The 19,206-nt window shown below is 44.7% G+C and overlaps 1 long non-coding RNA gene across 1 annotated transcript; it reads right to left on the minus strand.

Annotated features, from left to right (window-relative positions):
• Positions 1-563: 563 nt before the first annotated feature.
• On the minus strand, positions 564-4,920 carry LOC146441778 (uncharacterized). The gene is made up of 4 exons (XR_014850045.1): positions 4,815-4,920; positions 4,498-4,602; positions 1,387-1,544; positions 564-1,191 (listed from the first exon to the last, which is right to left on the minus strand). It is a non-coding gene; the product is annotated as an uncharacterized LOC146441778 (long non-coding RNA).
• Positions 4,921-19,206: the final 14,286 nt, after the last annotated feature.

The following is a 19,206-nucleotide window of genomic DNA, read 5'->3' on the forward strand; positions in this document are numbered from 1 at the left end:
CACCCAAAAGTCTGTGTTTTAGATGCTGGCCTGCTATGGACTTTCAGACCGGCAGCCAGTTAAGTGGAAGGGATTGACATGCTAATTACAAATGAACACAGCCATGACAAGTGTTGTTGGCCACAGGTTTTTCAGGCCCTAATTAAACGTGATAAGACACACAAAGCCTTGGTTTATTGAACTGTCAGCATGAGGCCACTGCCTGTCCTTCATCCTTGTATGTGGTCTTATGACAAACAGGAAGGTAAACTTAGAGCCTTATTTCTCTTTTGACTGATTCAGTACATTAACTATTTGGTCTCCTCTAACTTTATTTCAAAATTAAGATTTTCTTATGATGTCCATCCACATAGACATTTTTTAAACTCTAAAACCCTCACATCTGCATTGTGCTTTAAACTGTTACAGGTCATGGTAGAGACCTTGGTCTGATGCGTGCAAGCTGTCCTCCACCTCCTGCCCTTTGAACAGATCCCAGGCTCAGGTACCAGAGTGCTCCACTGTGTCGTTAGTCACACACTCAGCATAAAAAACCAGAATTATCCAACATTATGTATTAAAAAAAAGACCTAGAAAGAGCTCAATTTACTAAATAGGATTTTTGAGGGACAGTGCCCCCACTCACAGCATACTTGAGCCTGAAGCAAGTACCAGAGAGTAATGTCTTCACATCCACTGTCCAAATGCAATTGGACAGAGCTGTTTTTCAAGGAAGTTACACCCACTACAAATGAGCAGTTTAAAACATTAATCCATATCTGTACCAGCAGGTACCATACTGACTTACATGCACTATGTAAATAAATGAATGGAGTATTGAAGGAAATCAGAGAAAAGGTATGGCAGCAGAAAAAAAAATCAAATATGGATTTTTTAAAATAACATTTACACAGGCAGGTTTTTTCTATTGTGTTTGATGGTTTTGGTTTGTTTGGGTTTTTTAAATGAACGGCTGCATCTCTGTATTCTTCATCTGAAAAGACAAGCAGAAAACAGAGGGCAGTATAGGTGAATGGGGTTTCTATACAGGGATCAATGTGGTTGGAGCACAGCTAGCTCTTCTATGCTAAAGTGGGGCTGGAGAGGTAATCTGTCTCCCTCTGGGGTAGATGTTTGTAACTAAGACACCATGCCTCATCAGCCCGTAGCAAAAATAAAAGGTGCTTTGTTTTCTGCGGTTCCAACAGGCAGCTGAGGAAAGGATTAAAGAGATTAAACCAAGCTGAACTGCGGGAGTAATTGTTTCTGAGGATGGACCATGCACTTGCCCTCCCTGGAGCTCAGCAGCAGGTCCCTCTGCACAGCGGGGAACTCCCTGAGCACACGTGCAGCAGTGAGGGGAAGGGCAGCAGGGATGACACACAATGTCTCCAAGCTCATGCTCACCATCTTCCATACTGCAGAAGGATAGCTCCTTCTTGTAGAAGGGACTGAACTGTTCCCCTTTAGCATCACCCCGAAGCTGGTGTGAGGCTGTTTCCTGGTACTGCACTCACATACTGGCGTGGTGCAGCCGCACCTCTAGGAGGTGCAACACAGCAGATCTGCAGAAAGGAGAACAGAGTGGAGGGACTATGCCGAGAACTCCTTTATCATGCTCACAGACCCAGCTCTCTGCCGTTCTGTCCACCTCAGAGTTGTTACTTCTGATACAGGTTATGCACCAGATATTCCAGGTCTGGTTTTGTAGCATGCTCCTTCTCTTATAACATGAATCACCAGCTATCACCAATGATAAAGTTAAAAGGTAGAGCCTGGTCGTGCCAGGCAGTTTCACCCCAAAAGCTCAGAGAATTACTTGTTCTTCCACCTGCTTATTCAGTCTTTGCTCTGAGAAGGGGAAAGTTATGTTTAAGTAACTTCTATTTCTACAGAACATCTTAAGCAAAAGGAATTCTTACTAAGTGTCTTTATGACAAAGCTACTATAATTTATTTTTAAGAAAAGTTAAGATCATGGCCCAGCTTCTCTTTGAATGGCTACAAATTCATTAAGATAGGTTATACTGGGGTCTAAATTTGTTGACATCATCCGTATTACTTTCTAAAGAATCCTTACATCTGACATGTAAAGGTACATTCAGGACATTTCCATCATGCTACATTCACAGCTATACTGTTGGTATCTGCCCAGTTCTGAGTTTGGTGCTTCCTCACGAGACTGACAGGCCAAGTTCAGCAAGAGTTGCCCCCTTGGTTGGCTAATGATGCTTCTGGTGCTCTGCAAAAGCCAAATCCTCCAGCATAAGAGACTCCTGATTCCTAGAAGGTGTTTTTTCTGCATGGGAAGGAGAAGCAGCCTGGAGCAACTTGCGCTGTGGCGCTGTGAGTTCATGCCAAGGATAAGGTGCCCTGGTTTTGGGCAGCCCTAGCCCAATGACCACCTAGACAGCAGCCCAGTCTCTTCTTTTTGGCAGTCTGATGATGCTGGCATTACATCCCCTACTAAGAAGGAGAGTAAAACCAGACATCAGTTTTCTCTCCCCATCTTTAAAGTTTCATGTCTTCCTGTCACCAGAGTGCTCTCTGTACCTTTTCCTGACCAGAAGGACACAGGTTTCAAGCTCACAGCCCAAGCTTGTCTCTGGCTCCCAAACAAAGCTGAGTGGCTCTCAGTTCCTCACGCAGCCCTTTACACCTGCTCCCCATCCCATCACAAAGCACTGAATACACTTGCTTGGCCTGGGCATTTGTGGTCACTTGTGGGCAGAAGGGCAGTGACTCAGCCTCTTTGTCCCAAGGAGGAAGACTTCTGCTCCAGGAAGACTCATGATGAATGTATAAGTAAAACTTCCAAGTGAGAGAAGTCCAGTGCGTTACCTGATTTAGCAGAATAGCTGACATAGACAAAAACAAGAGCACCCCAAAGATTCACAGTCACCATCGTCTCTAGTGGAATTAAAGTTGATTCCAGGTTTTTCCATATACCTCACGCTTTGACAGTCTGTCAATACTCCAGAGACTAACAACAGCAAAGTCAGCTCCATGACTATTTGCTTTCAGACATGCTCAGTGATACCCCAATGGTTGACAGCATCTCTCAATTTCCCTCCACTTGTATGAACACAGCCTGTGACTGTCATGTGTTTTCCAACTAGGTTTTTGTTATATCAAATAAATCATGCCAGAAGCAACCTCTTCATTGGCCTTTGACTCCTGTTATGCTGCAGGCAAAGTGCCTGGGATCCTTCCCTCCGGAGCCAAAGGCTTTGACCTTCTCCCATCAGCAGCTGGCATTAAAGCAATTGTGTCTCTGCAGCAGTTGTGTAACAGGAGGAAAGGAGGACTGAAAACATCCTCTAACCGAGCTTACTCCTGCCCCTTTGATGCCTTGTTTAATCTTTCAGATACAAATTCTCCCTCTTGCGAAGAAAACTGTTGCTGTTTTAAACAGCTCTTGCTACACTGTTAAAAGCAGCATTTGAAAGCAGAGGCCATGGCTGCACAGCTGGACTTTCCCTTTAATTGTTCAGAGCTTATTTCATGGGTCATCTATGCTTGGACAGTCTCATGCCTTTACAGGCACTTGGGAGAGCCAGAACTGATAGCAAGAGGAAGAGGAAAATCTTAATATTGCTACAAAGCACATAAACACTTCATTTTCCCTGTCTGAACAGCTCTCCTGACGTCAATGGGAATTGAAACTAGAGCACAGTTAAATACAATCTTACATGTTTGCACGATTTAGACCTTAAGCAAGCAATGGTTGTTCCACCTAGAAGGAATTGTGTTAGTCTTTCAGGGAAGGCAGACAGAATTGAGCAATACAAGATAAAGGTTTCATGCAGTGAGACACAAGCCATTATTAGCACAGAATTAAACGGGAAAAGTGATAAAGATCCCAGCGCTTTTTCTAAACTCAAGGTTGACTAAATTTCTATGAATCCTGCACAACAACTCTTTTGACAGAACAATTAGTGTGAAGATGTCTGCACAAACCAGAGGATATTGATAAAATGAAGACATTCCCCATGCAAGAAGTGAAATTCATTATTTCTCTTTAAAATCATTTCTCTGTCTCTCAGATGCAAAACTCCCTGTGCATCAGTCCTGATAGTCCTTCTGTTGTAGTCCAGTATCTTTATTTTGCACTCCAGATTCTTCTCATCCACTTTCTACAAGAGGTACTGTGAATAAGAGCAAAAAGAATTCCCACCAACCTACTAATTGATGAAAATGCTTTTTCACCATAAACAACATAAAAGAAGGACCATGAGGAAACACACATGCAAAAAGAAAAATAACACAAACTCCCAAACCTCATGTAGATTCACTTTTCATAGGGGTACTTCCACTGTTTTGAATTTGAAGATTAGCACAGACTTAGGGACCACAACCAAATGCAAACCAAATTTCTCAAGGAACTTTCCTTTTCTAGAACTGCGGCCTAATGTTCCCATGAAATACCTTATTACACGGTGTAGAGAAAGTATAGAAGATGATAGAAACATATAATATACAATATATACCTCCATTCTTCCAGATACCTACTACTTACTTGTGTAGATGGTCCCAGTTAGTTATCTGGGAGAGATGAGCAAGTGAAGAAGGTATATTACCAAGGAAAGGGGAAAGGTCTGCCAGAAAATTCTTTTTCTTGTCCCTGCAGTGAACACACATTACACCAAGAAAATCTCCTCAGGAAAGGAGATTTTTTTACTCCTAAAGACAGTAAAGAGCAACTCTGCAAAAAAATCCAGGGAGACAAACAGCATGACTTCCAGCTGTTCAGTGCCTTCACCAATCCTTGAGACAATTGTAAAGACAGCAAAGCCTTTTCACAAGACAGCAGAACAAGGTCACATTTGCATTAACCTAAGAGAATTGCTGATCTCCTGATGACAGTAAATCAAGAGCAGATAAGAATAATATGAAGGGTCATTCCTGCAAGCTTTGCTGTTTGCTATCACTGTCCAAATTTTTCATGGGATATAGCTGAGGACACCGGATGTCCTCCTGCTACTTTGAGGTCAACAGCCTTTAATCACAAGCAGCTGCATCTGGACAGGTTCTGATGGTTAATCTCCACACTCCTGGAGAGCTCCATGTTATTCGGTTAATCCATTTTGAACTTCATCCCTTGCAGGTGAGTAGAAGCCTTGCTTTTGTAGAAGAAGCTCTTATCTATAACTGTTCCTTCCTTTTATGGATATTTTTGCTGTCCCCCAGGTGCAGAATACCCTGTGCTTGTCTCCTGCCAACCTTTTGTTCTAGTCTAGGTTTATTCTACTCTCCATACACTCCTGTGGCACTGCATATTGATCAGCTGTTTCCTGGTAACAACTGTATTTTCTTAGCTGCATCAGCTGTGCTTTGCAGTTTGAAAAGCCTTGTTTTCAGTGTACACAACATGAGAAACAATAGCACACATACAACGTTGTCAGCAGTTAGATTGTGGTATCCAAGGCATGATTAAAGGATACCCCTAGGCTAGAATATTGGTTGGCAAAGGCTGAATTGTCAGCCTCAGACTTAAATACTAAGGAAAACTGCATCATTTGTGTGTCACAGGAAGCCTAATTATGCATCTCCTACACATTTGTCACAGCAAGAACTTTATCTCCAGGTTACAGTCAAGAAATAAAATCAAGAGGTTTGGTGACTTCTAGGCCAGCAATATTCAATTGATGTCCCCCCGTGGCATTTGTAGCCTCACCAAGAGACTCCTTGGGGAGTGGCATAGTTCAACCTGCCCTCCTTTCCAGGAGTGCCTCAAGACCAGGCTGCGTTTACCAGCAGCTATCCTGGCCATGAGTGTGAGTAGTCTCTTAAGCAAGCCTAGATTGCTACTGCCTTTTCTGCTCTGGTCTAAAATATTTGTCTTTAAAAGATTTACTGGAAGCTTCTTCACTCAGCTGACACCAGTTACTCACACTTAAGTGAGTTAGTTAAACATTCACATCAGCATTAAGGCAACAACAACATTATAATCTGCTTATTTATCAGTATGCCTCATTAAAAGTAAGCAAATAATTATTTCCAAGGGTATATTGCAGTCATTTACATACAAGGTGAGTTAATGCTACTGTAGAGAGAGCTCATATGGACCAGAGAAAGGAGCTGTCTGGAAGCCACACTGAGCCTGAGCACAGTAACCAGGTTACACAGCAAGCCTATGCTTATCAACAAGGGTGAATTTGCTTCTGCTCAGGTGCCAGGGCAAACAGCCTGGCAAATGCCTCACAGGCATCTGCCTCAGTTGCTTCAGTGACGTTGCTTGGCTTGCTTGGTAAGTTTTGCCATGTGTATGATGTTCTTGAAGGCTGCCTGGCTGAGATGAACCTAAATACTTCTGAATGCAAACTATCTCCTTTAAATGCCATTCTTGTTGTCCTTGCTTGAGAGGACTCAGATAGCTGAAGCAGCTCATTAAGTCCATGATACTTCCCAGTACAGATGAAATTAGGAAAGCAATGTTAGCTTTCTCCACGAATTCGTAGCTAAGAAAATAACTTAGAACAGAGCCCAGGGGATTTGGTGCCCTACCCTACAGATGTCCCTGTGCAAATATGTACTTTAGGAGCAAAGCTATGGACAAGTATGGAAAGCTTCAATTACAGCTTTTCTTCTTACCAGGATACCAACTTTTTGCTATGAACATCATAGGTAACCTGGACAGCTTATCATGGCCTTGGCTTTTGTTGCCAGAGCTGGCATGTCAGGATGAAGGACTTCTTGCAGGAGGCCTGGATACAGCCCTTCCCATGAAAGACAAGGGCCAAGGACTTAGAGGGAACTTGAATTCCCCCATACACTTTCACTCCTTCCTTTCTACATCTAAGTGTGTTACCAATGGCAGGGAGTGTAGATTAACTGAGAAATGTGAGTACCAGAAACCTGATACAATTCTGGCTTCTCAGCTGACACTATACAGCAGGAAAAGCACCTCAGCTCCTCTAAGAACATAGAAAATGTACGTTTATGAATCCTCAAGTTAATTAAAAATAACAGAATGGAAATTAGCAATAAATTATTTTACAGCATTATCACAACCTGGGATTTAGAATGAGGTACAAGTATTATCAAGGAAGACAAGCTCACACTATCTTAAAGTCTGCCTTAGAACCAGTGACAGCAGTTATCTGGAAAAAGTTAATTGCTGTTAACATCTGTCATATGTTCCTCCTCTGAGTTTTCTGCTCTGTGTGTTTTTTTTAAGAGATGAGAAATTTTGCCAACTAAACTTCAGTGCTATAGAGCCACTCACCTGCCATGGAGTACCTTGACCTAGAGCACCCTTTGGGGGACATCTTGAAGCAGAACAAATTTGTCTGCCCAGCTCTTTCCTTCTCCTATATAGTCTCTGCAGGTAGTGGAGTGTCGTGGCTGTTTTCCAGGCATCCTTCTACAGGTTTTTAACTTCAAAGCTCCATGATTGGTGAGGAGCTCCCCCCACTATTACCCTATCAGGATTAATAGCAGTCAAAGGGTATTCAAACTCAGTGGTGAATCCCTGGCCTTTGGAAATGTCTTATCACAGAGAGCGACCAGATAAAGTGGGAGAGATTTCATGTTATGGTTTTTGTATTCTGCACTGACTATGTCTCTATATTAAAGGAAGATCTTCATAGTGCAAACTGAAGGAAGGTGGTCAACTTGCCCCCTTTCACCACTAACAGACAATAGACTAGTCCATGGATGATGAAGAAATTATGCCTACCTCTGTCCTTGAGAATTCCTCTTACCATGTCAGGCATAACAGTCTTCCATAATACTGTGGGAAAGGACTTCAGTGCATTTACATGTTTGGTAGCATGAAGAAGAATAGCATAGGAGTATAAAATGGCATTTACTTAGAGGAGAAGAGTTCTCTGTGGGTAGTGGGACAGAGGACACTTCCACTGGTCTAATGAATTTCCACTTTCTATTTTATGAAGAGCCACTGCATCATAACAAATGGAACTTCTGGTGCTATGGCTGATGCTGCTGCATGGAGCTTACAGAGCTTAAGCACATCACTCTGGGTCCATCTTCTCTCCCCAGCAGACAGGGCTCTCTGCACTACTTTAGTTGTGCCCTTGAAATATGTTTACTCAACCTTCCTAGTAGTAGCTCTGCTCAGGCTGAGGTTGAATTTTTAAAGTGATGAACCATATGTGGCTCAAGGGAGTTTCTACCTCCTCACAGCTGCATGTGATTTTCCCCATCCTGTGGTCAGCCAAATGCTGACAGCACCAACCATGGTCATCATCAATCTTCAACAAGTGTCTAACAGTCTGGTAGGAAGAGGTTAAGAGAAAAAGAGTCAGAAATCCTCCCAGCCACACATCTATTTCTGTGTATGTACAGTGCCTGGCATGGCAGTGACCCTGATCTAATTTGGCCTCCCTGTGGCAATACCTTTTAAATGTCATTACTTTGAAAATAATGATGTTGATGTTTAATGAAAAAATGATCACAGGAAGAATAGCATAGTAGATTTCATAAGCTAAGGGAAAGCTTTAAGGTAACAAGCCTGACATGAGTGTTTCTTCAGGGCAGAGGATTCTGGGACCTGCTGGGACCTTATGCGTGTGGTTTGCTTCTGCTCAGGTGGGTTTTTACAACTGCCCAACAAAAACACATCTCAAGAGGATTTGCCTTTTTATGATCTTCACTTAAAATGAGGTTCTCAGAAGAGAAGGAGATCCTGCCCCCTAAAGGAAAAGGCCACCCACTCTGCAAAGGGCCAGCAGTACAGTAACCTGAGTGAGGACCACTCCAGCCCCAAAATGAGCTGCTGTCTATCCCAGTGGTGGTAGGGTACCTTCTTTACTAAAAAATTTTAGTGGTGCTTTCTGTGATGAGAAAACATATCTAGACAGAAACAGATTAAAATCCTTTTCTTGTTTTACCCTGCACAGTGCACACTGCAATGATTATGTGAAGATAACATTGAATAACTAGTCCCCTGGGACCATGATACTATGTTATACAAATCCTGTCTTCAATCCGCCCTGCAACTGCACAGAAACTATTCCAATCAGGCTAAATGGAGTGAAAGGATGTTTTTCATCTGTATGTCATCACTTAGTCTTTCTATATTTTGCGGCTATTTAATGCTTTGCACACTTTCTTTCAAAATGTTGGATGTGCTTATCCCTCTCCAGGCAGTTTTCCAGACACTCTTTTCCAAGCCTGTAGCATTGCATGGGGTTGTTTTAATGCAAGTGAAGGACTTGTGTGCATCTCAGTGGTGTAGACCATTTCTGCTTGGATTGTAGGGGCTTCATTCTGCTCCCCATTTTTGTCTTCCAGCTCAGGGGGCTGCGTACCCCAAGGACAACTAGTCTTACTATTAAACACTGAGGTAAAGGAGGCATTAAGTACCCCTGGAGTTAAATCCAGTTTGTGACCAGTCACAAGGGGTGTCACCCAGGACTCTGCATTGGGGCCAATCCTATATAATATCTTTGTTGATGACCTGACAAGGAGATCAAATGCATCATCAGTCATTTTGCAGATGACACGAGGTTGTGCAGGAGTGTTGATCTGCTGGAAGGCAGGAAGGCTCTGCAGAGGGATCTGGACAGGCTGGATGGATGGGCTGAGCCAATTGTGTGAGGTTCTGCAAAGCCAAGTGCCAGGTCCTGCCCTTGGGTCACAACCACCACAGGCAGAGGTACAGGCTGGGGACAGAGAGACTGGAAAGCAGCTAGTGGAAAAGGACCTGGGGGTGCTGGTCCACAGCCAGCTGAACGAGCCAGTGTGTGTGCCTAGGTGGTCAAGGAGGCTGATGGCTTCCTGGCCTGTAGCAGCAAGAGTGTGGCTAGCAGGACCATGGAAGTGATTATCCCTCTGTACTCAGCATTGCTGAGGCCTCACCTCAAATCCTGTGTTCAGTTTTGGGTCCCTAGCAATGAAAAGGACATTGAGGTGCTGGAGTGTGTTCAGAGAAGGGCAACAGAGCTGGTGAAGGGTCTGGATCACAAGTCTTAGGAGAATCAGCTGAGAGAGCTGGGGGTGTTTAGCCTGGAGAAAGGGAGGCTCAGGAGCGATACTTTTTTGCTTTCTGCAGCTACCAGACGGGAGGTTGCAGCAGGGTGGGGTTGGTCTCATCTCCCGGGTAACAAGTGCCAGGATACAAGGAAATGGCCTCAAGTTGCACAAGGGAAGGTTAAGATTAGATATCAAGAAAAATTTCTTCACTGGAAGGGTGGTCAGGCATTTGAACAGGCTGCCCAGGGAAGTGGTGGAGTCACCATCCCTGAAGGTATTTAAAAGATGTGTAGATGTGCCACTTGAGGACATGTTTTAGTGGTAGATTTGGCAGTGCTATGTTAATGGTTAGACTCAGTGATCTTAAAGGTCTTTTCCAACCTAAGAGATTCTATGACTCTGTGTCATAATGTGGAATGCTGTCTCAAATTTTTTTGCAAGGCTTTCTGCAAACTTCTCCTCTGCCAGCTCACCTTGGTGAGTCATGATACCCAGCAGCTGAGGGGCACATTGTCTTTGCAAGTGCTTAGTACAGAGTTTCCCCTGAACCATAAAGCTTAAGACATATTTTATGATTTGTTTTTTTTCTTCTGGCCACACCCTGGGAACAGTCACCAAACGAGGCTTTAAGAACTAAGGGCAGGGACATCTCTCCTCAGGTGTATTTATTCAGAAGCTGGCACAACAAGGTTTTCAGGTGTAATTTAATAATTACTTGTTACTAATAATTACCATCTGTGAACTAATCATTATGTAGGATAACTTAACAATTGGTTAGTCCAAAAAGTGCTGCTAATGCCAGGCACTCTGTTTACTCGGGGATTCTACCTAGCAGACTTGTGGAGCTCCCTGGCCACGTGGCTGGCAGATGCATGCTGGCTAGTCCTGCAGCTGGGGAGAAGCTATGTCAAAGCCTTCATTCCCTGCTAACAGCAGAAATTGGCTGCTGAAGCAGGCTGGACCAGACTCAGTGGCAGCCAACTATTCCCAGCTTCACAGTGGCTCCACGGTTCCAAACCATCGAAATTAAATGTCAGTCTGACTGAGTTGCTTACACCAGAAATGCTAAATTATAGTGTAAGCAAACCTCCAGAAGACTTGAATTGCTTAGATGGTAATTTTACTGTCTCTGGCATCCCATGCATGCTTCCATCATGGTTTTCCTAATAAGACATCCCTGTTGTTTTTTGTTTGATTGAAGAGTCCATGCAACCTCCAAATAAATATGCATATGCTTAGTTACTATACAGAAATTTTGGTATATAATCTATGCATAAATGTTAATGTATTTGCATATACAGAGCCACTATATGTAGCTGATAATGCAACTGATACATGTTGCCCCCAGAAATTTAGGATTGCCTCATTCAAGTTACAACTGTGTGTTTGCATCCCTGCCTGTGAAGCCCTGTTGCACACAAAAAGTGTTACCAGCATTAAAGTCTCCTTGGTACACAGGGCTTCAAGTCAGAGTCAAGGTGATCTCAGCCCAAACTGTACCTGCTGGAAAGTGTTCCTGAGCTAGGCAAGGCTGGCAAACCTGCAGGCTGTGACTCTGTCCTCATACAAATATAAGCAGCAATATGAATGTTTTAGCAAAACAAACTAAATAAGATAGATAAGAAACCATGAAAAATTCTGGAGTGCATGAGTTATTTTGGCACCACAGTAGGAGTAAAGTACATCTTAACTTTTCCACATGTGCTCCTAGACTACAAATTAGGAGTTGATCTACAGTGACACTTAAGTGTCTTCTGTAAAATATTCACTCCAAGTTCAATCAGTTATGAGTGACTGGAAGGTATTAACATGGCATTTGCAGGATTAAGAGAACGCTGTAGTCCCAGTCCAGAAAAGAGGTTAAGGCTCATGCCACTGAACTCTGGTCTCTGGCCAGCCTGATAAAAGGTTTTTAACTTGTGTGGTACCAAACAGTGGCTGAGCAGTCTCTGAGCTGGGGATGCAGCACTAAGACTGCTGCTGTGTGCCCTGTTGATTCCCCATCAGCCACAACCCCTTTGATTCCCCATGCACCTCCCTTCCCTGTCAGGCAAGGGGAGTTTAGGAGTGCTCTGGGGAAGAAGTGTGTGGAGAGCAGGTTAAGCAGGTTAAAACAGTAAGCCCTCGTAATTCTTCTCAAGCTCTCTGTTGGTTTAACACTGGCTCCCAGTGTTCATGCAAGGTGGGACAGGAGCAATGAAAGCCTCCTGGTCAATTCTTCACCTGCTGTAATTACCTGAACTAATCTTCTGGCTTTCACTGCTCCTTTATCTCTGGTTATGAATCAAACAGACCCTTGTTATGGCTGCTAAGCTTAACTGCCATAAACTCAGTTTTGTTGTGCTTCAGCATAATTTACAAATACGAAACAAAGTGCCTATCCTTACAGAAGAGAAGCACAGAATAAAAAAGAGGCAGATGGGAAGGGATTCTTTGTGCCCTTGGAAATTAGGCTGAGGATGGAATACAGGGATTTTCTCACTGGTGGGACACTGGCATGTTAGACTGACATGGGGGAAGAGCCTGACTTGGTATCAGCTGGGCCCTGTGAGATTCCAGCTTTGTGCTAACTCTGGGTCTGGCTGGGAGATGTACAGTCAACTGCCATGGGCTGGAGGTACAAATGTCAACTGGTACTGTAGTCAAAATCACACAAACATCACCCCTGGACAGAAACCTTACTAGGTTCCTATTAGCAAACCACTGCACAGTGCTCATGAAATAAAGGCTTAGACTAGCGTAAGCTGATACTCAAAAGATGTTATGGGCCACATCCTTCTTGGAAAGGGCTGCACTTCAATAGCTCTAGCTGACCCAATGCAGCATAATAACTTGGCTTTTCTTTATTCAAAGAGAAACCCAGCAAAAAAAATTCTTGGAAAGTTATGGAAAGCTGTATGAGCCCCCAGGCCAGAGGTCTGACTGCAGTAAAATATATTGCATTTAACTTCAATTGCAAATCATAAAGGTATGCCTGTGCAGCCCACTGCAGGTACAGCAATATATTCCAGCCAGGAGAAAATGTCCCAGAGTCTGTGCACACCAGCCTGGGTGCTGTGGGCATAGGTTCTGCAGATGGTGGCATTTTAGCCCATCTCCCTCTGTGTTGCTCTGTGTGTTCACTTTGGCAAAACCTCTAATTTGTGCATGGAATGGCCATTTCCTTGAATGCCATGAAGCAATTGAATCTAATTTTCTAATTTGTAGTTTCAAAGGCTTGTTTGCACAAGGAGCCATGTCTGTGGGCAGGGGGACTCAACCACGCAAGCACAGACTGCTGCACATCTGGACTGTGGGATTTGAGAAGCACCAGCAAAACAACAAACCTCACAAAAAGGCTTCAGAAAATAGCATGACCTTTAAATGGCAATATTACTAATAGCAAAAACAAAGGGAAGGAAATGAGGAGTCATTTAATGCAAGTGGATTTTCAAATATAATGTGGTTCATTAAAAGTTAATTTCATTTTATGTTAATTTTAATTAGCTCACATCTGTTGCAGATATCCACAGGACTGATTTAACCTGTCAACTTGGGCTGCTTTTGCTTGCAGTCCTTTACATCAATTACAAAATCCTACTACACTGTAATGCTACACATACAGTTGCTCCCTTTGGAAAGCTGCAGGGAGAGGATGAGTTTTGCAGAATGGACACTGGTCATGTTGCTTAATGTACAGCAATGAGACCTATAGATTCCCTGCTGACAAGAAAACACCTCCAACATAAACAAGACAGAGCCTACCCAGAGCAATAATTTGTCTTAATATTGGCCCATGCAAAATTTTCTGTGGAAATGAAGATGCAAAAATATTGTGGTAATAGCTGCAAGTTCCCCACACCCCTTTCTTAACGACCGTACTTGTCACCTATTGTCCTGCCTTCCCTACTCCACATAGTCCTAGCCACACCCCCAGTTTTCCCTATTGGTTCCTGTACTCCTAACTCCGCCCCTGTACCTCCCCTGTGCCCAGAGGTCACTGGGCCTGTGTGCTGTCCCTGCCCCTCTCTGTTTCCCTATAAAACCCCTTACCCTCCGCCATCTTGCTGTCTATGCTCCACGTTGTTTATGCTCCACATGTGCTGAGCATGTGAGGCCTTCGCCCTCGAGGCATCTCTGCCTCGGGGAGGTCGTTGGCTTCTGCTGCACCATGTGAATAAACATCTTCCATGGACACAACGCATAGACCCTCCTCGCCTCCTTTATCACCGCCGGTTGTGGAAGCAGACAGACCAGAGCTAGCCTTATGGCTCCCCGGCCGGTGAGAGCGCAGTGTCCAGCCCTGGGACAGAGGGTTTGAAGCACTGAGGCGCTGAACCGGGCTGGGTAGAGAAGCTCTAGGGTAAAGTCTGCTGCAACATCCTCTAAACCGCAACAAATGGCGCCCAACGTGGGGCAGAAGCCACCCTGGAAAGCGTCCCCCTGCAGCCGCAACTGCGGCAGGAGAGTAGTCGCATTTGGGAAGCCATTTCCCCGACGAGAAGCTTGCATTCAGCGAGAAGACCGAAGGGGCGGCCGGTAGCCTCTGGAAAAAAGTCGCGCTTTTCAAGGAGGTCGGCTGAACGGCGGTGGACCATCCCGAGTGCTTTTTTTTGATTCTCCGTGCTTGGTAAGCCCTCTGGAAAGCCCCTTGGGAGGGGAGCCGGTGAAGGCCTAGTCGGCTTGGTACGGGGGTCCCTTTTTTCTTTTTAGTTTGTTCTTTTTGCCCCGGGGTGGGTGGAGGGTTAGAGGTGGCGTCTTGTCGAGGTGAAGGGAGTCGCGCTCCATGCGAAATCTCAACAAGAAAAAACCCACTTCTAACAAGGGGAGACCTAAGTTTTGTGCCCCCATTTTGGGAGACGTTTTTCTTATAAAATTAGACATATTTTATAAGGAATGGGGAATCAGCTGTTGTGTGGGAAGTTTTTGCGCGCGAGAGATAAAGTAAACTAATCTGTGTTTTGTTTTATTTAGTTATCTGGCAGTGAAAAACCCTTGTTCTCTCCCTAATAACCACCTTCCCCTGCATGTATCCCCCAACATGGTGCTGGCCATGTGTTGGTGGCACCCCCTCCTCCACCAGCTCGTGTTCCCCCTCTGTCCCTCAGGAGAGAGCTGATCGTACGCTTTTCAGCCTCTCCTGTCCCTTTCCCGGGTTAGAACTGGCCACTCTAACTCGAGATCCCTGCTAACCTCCTTTCCTGTGCCCCAAACCTCAGCCGAGCTGACTCCACGTGTTTTCCAATATGGCGCCGGCCGCATGGTCAGGCACGCCATGTTGTCTTCTTCCCCTTGAAATTTTCCCGGGCTTGCCGAAGCCCCGCCCCCTGCATCCCTCGTGTTCCGTTATAGCCCCTCCCCCCGCGTCGGTGGGCGCTCCCTTCGGTTACAGATCCCTCCCCATCTGAGTGTTTCCCTTCGGTGCGGGCCCCTCCTCCCATCCTCCCAGGAGTTCCCTCTCAGCCAGAAGCAGCTATGGCCTGGCTGGGAGCGGAGCTGCACCTCCAGTTGCCCGCGGCAGGCTCGGAGGAGCCGGTGGGGCCGCACCTCTAGCTCCCCGCGGCAGACACTGCCCCCGGAGCCCGGTGGAGCTGCGCCAGAGCAGTCCCTGAAGCTGTGCTGCCATCCGGCCGTGCTAGGGCCTAGAGGAACTGTTCCAGACCCAGCAGAGCCACAGCAGGGAGAAGCTGTGTGTCACCCAGTGGAGCTGCGCTGCGTCCAAAGTTTTCTCCCTCTCCTAAGCTGAGAAAGACTTCAGTGACAACCCCGTTGCTGCTGCAAACCCTGCCTTCATCTTAGCAGCCCCAGCAAAAGAAAAACAAACTACAAACATGACTGCAGTCCGAAAATTCAGCCTGTACTGAATACTGATCAAAATCAGCCAGCTGCATCATCGTTTTCCCCATACTCACAGCAAAACTAATTTTGTTATTGCTTTACATTATGTTGTTTTACCATTTTCCTGTTGTTTAAAAATTTGCTATGAAAGTTTTTAGGAAAAGCCTTTCCCTCTTTAATTTAGTAAAAAATGGGGAAATATTGTGGTAATAGCTGCAAGTTCCCCACACCCCTTTCTTAACGACCGTACTTGTCACCTATTGTCCTGCCTTCCCTACTCCACATAGTCCTAGCCACACCCCCAGTTTTCCCTATTGGTTCCTGTACCCTAACCCCACGTGGCCCTGGCCCCTCCCTCGGGTTTCCCCTATTGGTTCCTGTACTCCTAACTCCGCCCCTGTACCTCCCCTGTACCCAGAGGTCACTGGGCCTGTGTGCTGTCCCTGCCCTCTCTGTTTCCCTATAAAACCCCTTACCCTCCGCCATCTTGCTGTCTATGCTCCACGTGTGTTTATGCTCCACATGTGGCTGTGCATGTGAGGCCTTCGCCCTCGAGGCATCTCTGCCTTGGGGAGGTCGTTGGCCTCTGCTGCACCATGCGAATAAACATCTTCCATGGACACAACGCATAGACCCTCCTCGCCTCCTTTATCACCGCTGGTTGTGGAAGCAGACGAACCAGAGCTAGCCTTATGGCTCCCCGGCCGGTGAGAGCGCAGTGTCCAGCCCTGGGACAGAGGGTTTGGAGCACTGAGGCGCTGAACCGGGCTGGGTAGAGAAGCTCTAGGGTAAAGTCTGCTGCAACATCCTCAAAACCGCAACACAAAAACATTTCCAGAAGTCCTGGCTGAAATTTAAAAGATCATTGATCACTGCTCTCTGTTCCTTCATTTCTTGTATGCTTGTGACTAGCTGAAGTCTGTTTTTCACACTGGTTTGTGATAAGTGAATTTTAACTCCGTGGAATGGTCCCCACTGGAAAATTACACTGAGAACTCAAAAAAGGGAGACTCAAAAAAGAGATGGTTTTTTGAAGCCAGGTTAGACTTTTCAAAGCTGATGTTCTGCATTGTGATGATTTTATATGAATGTAGTACTGTAACACTGTAGGAGTGTTCGAATTGAGATCTGGATGCCCTGGGTACCCTTAACACAACTATCAAATGGAATGTGCAGCAATTTAAATTAACTAATCACTAATTGCCTGCTCTTTCAAAGAACTCCATTTACTGTAATAAGACTTCACAGAAACACATGGATACATGCCTGCTTATTTAGTGGTGTGGCCTAAAAGTCTCAAATAGGACTGTTAAACTAAACAAGAACAAATATCTGATACATTAGTACCAGTGGTGGGCTTTGTTATCTCAGCACCCAAGTGCTGCATTTCATATGCACTCATTTTTCAAGGCAGAGTACCTGTGGCAGACTTACATGGCTCTTAAAGGGAAGGCTTTGACATTTAAAAGATTTCCATTTTTTCCTAGGCTGAAATCTAAGCCTGACAGACTCATGGACTAAATTAATTCCTTAAGCCCTTTGCCCAGTGATAAAACTTATCTGAAGCAGAAAATGGAAATGCACAGTGTGCTTTATAAAGCTGATCAAACATCCCCCAGAAAGTGCTGAAGCAATCAGAAATGAGTGATCTGCTCCCATGGATAGGAAAAATGGATGTTTTAATTGCATCAATTATTCACCACCAATTATTTGTGAGAACTCTTTCATGTCTGGGTGGCTGGAGAGCCTATCTGTGCATGTTAAAATCAGCTGAGTTTCCTATTATTTTTCTGTGACCACCAAGTTAGCTGTGCTGATGGTTCAAATCAGAGATGGAGAAGCCTGTCCAAGTTTGGAGCTGGCAGCTGCTGTGTGGCTCCTTCCCTACTGAAACTCACAAGAAATTGAAAGTGTGGTAGAAACCTAATGGTCTTTTAAAGAGGGGAAACCAATCTCCTGAAGGAGACAATGTACATATATGCTGTATTTTAACATACTAATACATTATTATGCAGCAGACAATAGAACATGCAGAGGATGCTAACATGAGCCATTTCTTTTTGTTATTCTTCCACTAAGGTAAAAAATAACTTTGTCACTGACTAATCCATCAGTCTTTTCACATCCATTTCTACCCACACACAATGTGTTTTTGAGGACCTGTGTTTTTGTTAAACTATTCATTGCTGCTGAGGAAAAGCAGTGCCCATCAGGTTAACAGGAAGGGAGCTCAGATCTCAGTGATTCTCCAACCTGTGGGAATCCCTGTGTAGCACCTGTGCTGCTGGATGGCTTGAAACAGCTTGGGAGGGGAGTTCATAGTCCAGGCTATTGCATTTTTGGTGTCCTTTACAGACTTGAGGCTGAATTTCTTCTCAGTTAATATTAATGGGCTTGCATGTGTTGACATGAGGACAGAATTTGACCTCGGAAATGTCCAGCTATGCTACCTAAAGGGGTGAATGTTGGTGTTGATCAATCAGCCAGCTTGATGACACTGTCAGCCATAGGTGAACCTGAGATATTTATGTGACACCTGGGAGCAGTCCCTGCTTGGTGGCTGCTGTGCCTGGCAGGGACCGTCTGTGTCATTTCACATGGAGCTGATTCCTGCAGCACATCCTACCTTGTGAAACAGCCTGTACAGACCTGGTATCTCCAGAAAAAAAAGCAAGATGTCCTTTTCCCAAGCTGTGTCCTGAAACAAACTGTGTTTCCTGCAATATTGCTGTCAGCCTGCTGCAGCTGGCAAGAAGAGCTCCTATCACACGTAACCCATGTCTGAACCCCAAATCCCCCTGAGATGAAGTTGCTATGCAGTGATTTAAACTCCTTAAGCAGAGCAGGAAGAGATCAGAAAAACAAGGAAAGCCTATTTGCAAAGCTAAAGAAAGACATGGTGTAGCTGGGGCAGGAAAAGCAACAGCTGAGCGGCACTGGGAGGCACTGCCAGGCACGAGCACAGGACAAATAAAGAGATTAAAAAATCCCAAGAGCAGAGGAGTTCTGAACCTCTGCAAACACTTTAAGGCTTGTCAGACCTGCCAGGTGCCCCTGACCATGGGATGTCTTTCCAACACAGTGGGATGATCCAGGGAGAGTGGCTACATATAATAATGCTGCCTCAGTGCTGTCTATGGTCACTACAGCTTCTCTACAAGGTGGTGAGACTTAGTTGCTTGTTCCTTCCCAAATTTATCACTTTAGGAAGATTGCTGATATTTTCCTATACCAAAGTGATAAATGTTTGTATGTGTTTAGTATGACATTAGAGCTGGATTGTAATGATTTCTTTTTTGATGAAAAGCTACAGTTGGACTTGATGATCTGAAAGGTCTTCTCCAACCTGAATTATTCCAAGATGAAATTACAAAAATCAGCATGAACAAATAGATTCATTGTGAATGAATTTCTGCTGCTTTTTCAATTGAGAAAAAATGAATTGTAGGGAAAAGCTTGAAGTTCAATAAGG

This window comes from Lichenostomus cassidix, chromosome 2 (genome assembly GCF_008360975.1).
Source record: "Lichenostomus cassidix isolate B80296 chromosome 2, HeHo_3.0, whole genome shotgun sequence".
NCBI lineage: Eukaryota > Metazoa > Chordata > Aves > Passeriformes > Meliphagidae > Lichenostomus > Lichenostomus cassidix.